Consider the following 7,650-nt stretch of genomic DNA (forward strand, 5'->3'; position numbering starts at 1 on the left):
GCATGACTGGAGAGAGTAATACTGTCAACTAATGTTAACAACAATGCACAGACACACACGGGCTCTTCACAACAGAGAGAGAGACACACTCCTACAAAACAAAGAGATAATTATAGATACACCGCACACAATGGCACACAATCTACGTTTTCAAACTCGGAATACACAACAAAAACAGTGTGAAAATGGAGTCGTGAAGCCACCAACTGAAATGTAAGTGTATCCAGCACCTGCACATCATTTATAAAACACCGTTCAGCGAAATAAATTAATATTGTTGAAGAGTCAGACAAAAAGTTCTGCATGTAAAACTACCAACATACACAGAAAGGAGGCCGTCGTCATGAATACTATAGATCTAACCATTAAAGATGACGTAGAAGTGATAATATTTGCATGGGTTTTGAGAGTAAAACATGACCTTCAAAGACAAAAAAAAAGAAGAAAAAAGATCTAGGACTACTAAACAGACAAATACACAGATATATGGAAGGAGAAATAAAAAAACAAAAAATAAAGAAATGACATATGAACCAACACAGGTGCCATACAAATTTGCTTTACAACTACACTGTACATTCAATTATTTCTACATTTTGTTGAATAGATAATGCCAACATAACTCCTTGTACAACTAATAAAATGATTACATTTTAATTAAATTTCATTTTTTATTTTATTTAAATAAAATAAATATTATTAGAGCTCGAATATGCCCAGGAAATGAACAGTTAAATATTGATACAATCCACATACAGAGGCTCCTTTTATGTGCTGACATATCTACTATATAATAATATACAATATTCAATGCATTGATGAAGTGTAATAATCAATAATAAAATAACACTGTCAAGTATATTGATGTGGTAGGTAAAAAAGTTTTCACTATTTTAAATGAATTAATTTCATTAATTGAATGTGACTGTATGACTCTCAGGCCAAGATGAATATAAGCTACATTTCAATTATTTAAATTTTGCCTTTGGTGGTATCGCACAAAACAGAAAATGTCAAAGGTCAAGTCTGCCATAAGCTTTCTACAATTAACCAATCATTTTCCTCAATCTATTTGTTTTTTCCAATAAAAGAGTCATGTTTCTGTTAATGTCTCAATCGTTGTGCCGGCAGTGAAGGAAGGAGACTCACCTGGTAGATGAATGAATTGTAAAAGTGGTCCACACTTGCTCAGTGTCTCTATCACTTTCTGTTCATCCCTCTCTTCTTCTCTCTGCTCTCTCGCTTTGTTAATGTTAGACTGTGTTCGAGAGAGAGAGAGAGAGCATGGGAGGAGAGGAAAGGGAGAGAAAGATGGAGAGAGTTAGACAGGGCGAAAGAGAGGAGGCGAGGGAGGGGTAGTGGGCTACAGAGAAATGCATCTGCAGGCACTCTGGTCCTTGAAGCAATGAGGGAGAGAGGGAAAGAGAGAGAGAGGGATGACACACAGAGTCAGTGTCAGTGTCAGGTCTGGACTTAATGCCAGGAAAAGGGGTGATGAAGTGAGAGAGAGAGAGAGGTGGAGGCAAAAAATGACTGAAAAAGAGGAGACGTAAAGCTATTTCTAAAGTCTCACAAAGGCAATTCGCTGTTTTCTAGATACGGACTTCCAAAAATGGCTAACCTAAGAGCTGTGAGAGAGCTTCAGATCATGCACCTGCTCTGTGACGGCCTGCGGCCAGTGGTGGTTTAACCCTCCGCGCTGATGACATCTACTTTGCTGTTATTGGGGTCCTATAAAAAATAATGTTAAATAATCTTCAAATATGTTTATCTGAAGTCATCTAAATCCAGTGTGCATTGAGCATTGACCCTTTGATTTATCATTAAGTAGTCAAAAGCTTCTCAGACAAGTGACAAATAACATCTGTTTGGGACCGGAAAAATGTCTGACCACATACAAATACAAAAAAAAAAAAAAAAAAAATCAATTGCTAAGAATGAATCTCGACAGAATACACAGAAGTCAGGGAATCTTGTCATGTGAAGTTTCAATGCATTATTTCACAATACGCCTTTAACATGAGTAATGTAGTATTTTCAAGTTATAGTTCAAATGTAGTTTTTATATATACATTAGCGTTCAAAAGTTTGGGGTCAGTACTGAAGAAATTACACATTACATTCATCAGAAAAGTGACAATAAAGGCATTTATGTTACAAAAGATTTCTATTTCAAATAAACGCTGTTCTTTCGACCTTCCCATTCATCAAATATTAAGCAGTACAACTGCAATAAATGTTTCTTTAGCAGCAAATCATCATATTAGACTATTTCTGAAGGATCATGTGACACTGAAGACTAACGATGCTGAAAAATAGAAAATTTACTTTTGTAATAATATTTCCTCAATATTAATGTTTCTCCTGTATTTTTTTTTTAATCAAATAAATTCAGCTTTGGTAAGTATATGAGATTTGTTCTCATCATATAATATGGAAAAGTATTACTTAAACTTTAGTATACTTTTTAAGCTTTTAAAATGGCATTGGTGCATAATGGTGCCCAAAATAAACATGAGGGTTAAAAGAAAACTATTTAAATAATGGTAAACACAATGAACAGACCTTTATATTCTTGTGTTTTAAATCAAGACACCGCCGCTCTCATGACAAGAAAACAAATTCACGCAACTTCACACTTGCTAGTATGATTACACGCAAACATGAGTAGACACTTTCAGACCTGCGTGCGAGGGCCTCTCTTCTGCCACACACACACACACACACACACACACGTCAGAGTGTATATAGCATGTTTACCCTCCACTGCACTTTGTCACAATCCCAATGCTATATTTGCATATTTTATTGGATTAACTTTAAAAACCAAAGAGCCTGTGACACGTTAAAATACGAGAGAAAAACCGAGAGGGAGAGAGAGAGAGCCTTGCCGCTCTTATAAAGGAGACTCATCCAACATTACATACAAGCATGACAATTTTGGTGTTAGTTAATATGAAAGATTCAACTTAGGGGAAAAGTCGAATAAATATGAGACCTCAAATGCTTGAGGTAAGAAGGATCAAAGAGGTTATGGGTTGTCTTTTGGGTATTAGACCGATCTTTGAATTATGAAGCATATGTTTTTTTTTCTTTTCATTTTCTTTTCTTTTCTCAACCAGGGGGCCGGGGCCCAGTAGGGGGCATCAGCAAACTTCCAGGGCGCCCCCAAAAAGTCTTAAAATGATTCATATATAATAACAAAATCTTAAATAAAATGCAAAAAAAAAAAAAAAAAAAAAACATACAAGATTACACTGACATGAGTTTATTTTTATTACAACAGAAGTACATCAGTCTAGGCAGGAGGGAATGTTGTCTCGGACAAAGGGGAGCCTTGGAGACACTGCTATTTGTCTGCTATTAAATATTGGGTATTATGCCCATAAACAGAGTTTACTGATGGGAGTAGATGCACACACATATTAAAGAGATCATCTAAAATTTCATCTAAAAAAAATGTTCACCTAAAAATAAGAATTTTACTCACCCTCAAAGAATATTCACACCGCTCTTTTCTATCAAATAAAAGCGCATGGTGACTGAATGTCAAAGCTATGTGTTACCTTTGAAAACTTGAAACACTTGTATTTGTATAACACTTGTATCACACTAATATGACATAGTTACACGTTACATGTACTTGCTATAGTAATAACAATAAGCTATGCATAATTACAAGAAACTAATCCTAACCCCAGTAAAACTCTTAAAATTAAAATCCATGGAACCTTTCCACTGCACTTTTACAGTGGAAAAAGGTTCTTTATTTATTTATTCTTTGGATTATTAAAATGCTCTTCCCACTTAGAGAAATGAGTGCAAGTGGTTAATTAATATTACTCAGTATACTTACACTGTTTGTCACCTTGAAATAAAGTGTAACCAATGGAATATAGTGCAAGATTCATGTGGACTACTGTTATTTTACATTTATGCTGCTTTTCGGGGGCTTGACGCCCATTGTATGGAAAAGAGCAGCTTGAACATTCTGCTAAACATCTCCTTTTGTGCTACAGAAGAAATAACATCAAACCGGTCCGGAATGACATGAGTAAATTATGACAATGTTCATTTTGGGTTGAGCTCTCCCTTTAATGTGACAAGCTACATCAGGTTAACAGACACGTGTGATGGCACGAACAAAAACACAAGGAGTTTCGTGCAGAACACGCATGATAGCGAAGGAACTGAAACAGAAAGAGAGAAAAAGGGAAGACATAACGAGGCCATGGATGTATCCTTGTAGAAGAAGAAAAACAAGGAAGGGGGACACGGAGGGCACGAAAATGAGAGACAGAGGAGGCGGAGGAGAAGGAGGGTGCCAGCTTTATTTATTTCCGGTTGACAAAACCCTCCGCTCTCTTCCTCTCTCATCGCCTCCCCCCATACCTACGTCTCCTTCTTTGTCACTCGTTCAGAGGATTCATGGAAAAAGACAAATAGACGGAGGATTTGAACTGAAACACAATGGGAGACGAAGAGCATCTTTCTCCGTGTGGGTCATACTTTTTGAAACAGTTACAAAAATGAAGCAAATGAGAACGGATCCTAATAAAATGTTGGTATTATTTAGTGTCAGCGTGTTGCACAAATGTGACGTTGAGTGCGCGTTTATTATGTGTGCTGGTGTGTGAGCGTACGCTCCTTCAGGGCACATTTTTTCAGTGTCTTGTTAGTTCATCCCTGTCACCCTCTCTCTCTCTCTCTCTGCTGGGGGGGAGGGGGAAGAGAGGTCACCATAGCAACAATGACGGGACAAATTAACATCAAGTTCTTAAAAAAACGTGTGTACATGTATGAGAGTGCATGTATACTTGGCAAATGAGTAAGTGTAGTACTTGATATCCAGTGTGTGACGACTAAATCCGGCAGAGGCACTGATGTTAATGCATCAATTACAAATAATTCATTAGGCCCACAGCCTCTCCATCACTCTGTGTCATCCGTTTGGTTCCAGAGCACTTGTCTTCTTCCTTATTTTGTCATCTCTGCCCTCCCATTTCCTTTACCATCTCTCTCTCTTTCTGTCTCTCTGTGTGTTGTTGTGTGCCCCCAGGCTACAGAGTGCCACGTCCTCCCTCTCCCCCCCTCTCTCTCTGGCCCTGTCACCTTCAATTGCTCCATGGTACTAGACACACAGCCACAGGCAAAGAGAGAGAAGAGAAGGGACACACACACACACAGAGAGAGAGAGAGAGAAAAAAGGGGTGAGGACCGAGGGACGAAGCGTTGTGTGTGTCTGCAGAGAGACAAAGAGGTAAAGAAAGAGGGCAGGTGTGAAAAGTTGCGCAAAAAGATGTGAGGGAGGATGAGGGGTCGAGAGACAACCGAATAAGGAGGCGATAAAGTTGAAGGAGGCATAAGTAGACACACCTAAGTGGCATTGGTCCTATAGCATCCATAGGTGCAAGTACACTCAATTTTTCAAATAAGAAAAGTATTTCTCATAAGCAGGCTATGCAGAGATATGTCAGTTTCTGCAGAATTCAAGCCCCCGTGTTCATAAAGTTATATGCACTACCATTCAACAAATTTGGGATCAGTAAGACTTTCTAATGTTTTTGAAAGAAATGTCTTATGCTCACCATGGCTGCATTTGTTTGATCGAAAATATAGAAGTATAAACAGTAATATTGTGAAATATTTGTACAATTTAAAAACTGTTTTCTATTTTAATTAGCTTTAAATTTTTATTTATTCCTGTGATGTCAAAGCTGAATTTTCAGCTGCCATTACTCCAGTCTTCATTGTCACATGATCCATCGTGCATGCCTAATATTTTTGTGGAAACTGTAATATTTTTTTTTTTATCCTGAAAGAACTCCATTTATTTGAAAATGAAATCTTTTGTAACTTTATAAATGTCTTTAGTCATTTTGACTAAATTCCATTTCATGCATCCTTGCTGAATATTTATTTTAATAAAAAAGAAAAAAAATCTTACTGACCCCAAACCCTTAAACAGTAGTGAATGCTGGCCCTTGTGTGTTTGTTTAGGAAATATATTTTGGCTAATTGAATTATGCATTAAGCTATACCAATATTATTATAGAGCCCTCATTTCAATTGAACACTTATCATGTTCATTCTGCAGAATTTGCCCCATGAAATATTTAAAAAATCTGCATTTGTCTAGGCCTGCTCATAACCAAGTAGCCTACCTTCTTCCTAGACCTTTTAGCTCTACTGGCAAAGCATGGCGATGGCAAAACAAAGGTTAAGTTTGATTCCCAGGAAATATTGTCTTTATTTTATTGCAATAGGCCTATATTTTATTGCATTTTTTTATGTATATTCTCCTTGATGTCAAACTGACCACAAACAAATTACTGTTTTGGATGTCATCTTTCTGAAAGTGTATGCCAACTGTGCATAAAAAGAGGATTAAAGCTTTAGTAATAATTGTCTACTGTGTAAAAGAGGAATATTTCGAAGATTTAAAAAATAGGTTAATTTCAAAAGCAGCAAATCTTATTATAGGCTACATACAGCTCTGGAGCTAACAAAAGTATTTCAAAAATTGATGATCTCCGTTATCCTGATTAGAGCACATTAACCCTAAAATCTTTTGATTTTCCAATCCCCACAGATTTCTTTATTTGTTTTGAAAACAGGGTAATGAAAAGGGCATTTAAACAAGATACTTAACTTTAAATACGAGTTTAATAGACTATGATTGATGAGACAATAAGAAAAAAAGTAGGCAATAGACCAAGGCTATCTCTTCTAAACACGTGAGACATTTAACATGTGTGATCTGACAATGATAAAGGACTTGAGGAAGAGGGTTTCTAAAAGATTCTGAAAAAATATCTGTTTTGATCCAGAGGTTGAGTCTGAAATAACGTTTGTAATTGCGGCAACATATTAACCTAACACTTGCCATCTCGCAAAAAAAAAAAAAAAAATATATATATATATGAAGACTTCAGATGCAAAAGCCTCTAAGTGCCATCTGAAATTTTCTTCTAGAATGATCATTTTTATCAAGCTTGTATGTTTATGTTCAGTAATTTCATTTTAATGGCAATGATAATTATCTATTAATTGTCATTAAAGTGAAATTACTGAACTTAAATATACGAGCTTGATAAAAATGCTCATTTTAGAAGAAAATTTCAGATGGTAGCATTTGCATCTGAAGTCTTCATATATATATATATATATATATTTACAATATATAAACAATATACAATATATAAAGTTTATATATAAACTTTAATTTACAAAACGACATGGGCGCTCAGCACTCTTATTTAAAGTGTTACTACTTAGCCTATATGAGACGTATAAGTAATTTAAAAGACCACTGACCAGAATATGAACTTGCGCCTTAAAGACTTCACGAAAAACAGTTTGCATGTTACATTAAGTTTATTTAACATGCATGTAACTTTATTTATTTCCATTAATGCATCAGTCCAAACGCAATCTGCACAATATTTCTGTCAAAGATGAGCTGTCCTTAAAACTTTTTTTCCAGTTTGTCAAAACGCGCCTGGATCTCTGATGCGCGTTCGCGTGTCAACGTGGCGTTTTGCAGCCAGTAGAACTTAGAATTTTCCTCGGCCCCGCCTAATTTGGTCTTGTGATTGGCTCTTTTTCCTGTCAATAAAACATTTTGAGGGCACGTAACATCGTTGCCCC

The sequence above is a fragment of the Scardinius erythrophthalmus genome (genome assembly GCF_964197995.2).
Source record: "Scardinius erythrophthalmus genome assembly, chromosome: 1".
Lineage (NCBI taxonomy): Eukaryota > Metazoa > Chordata > Actinopteri > Cypriniformes > Leuciscidae > Scardinius > Scardinius erythrophthalmus.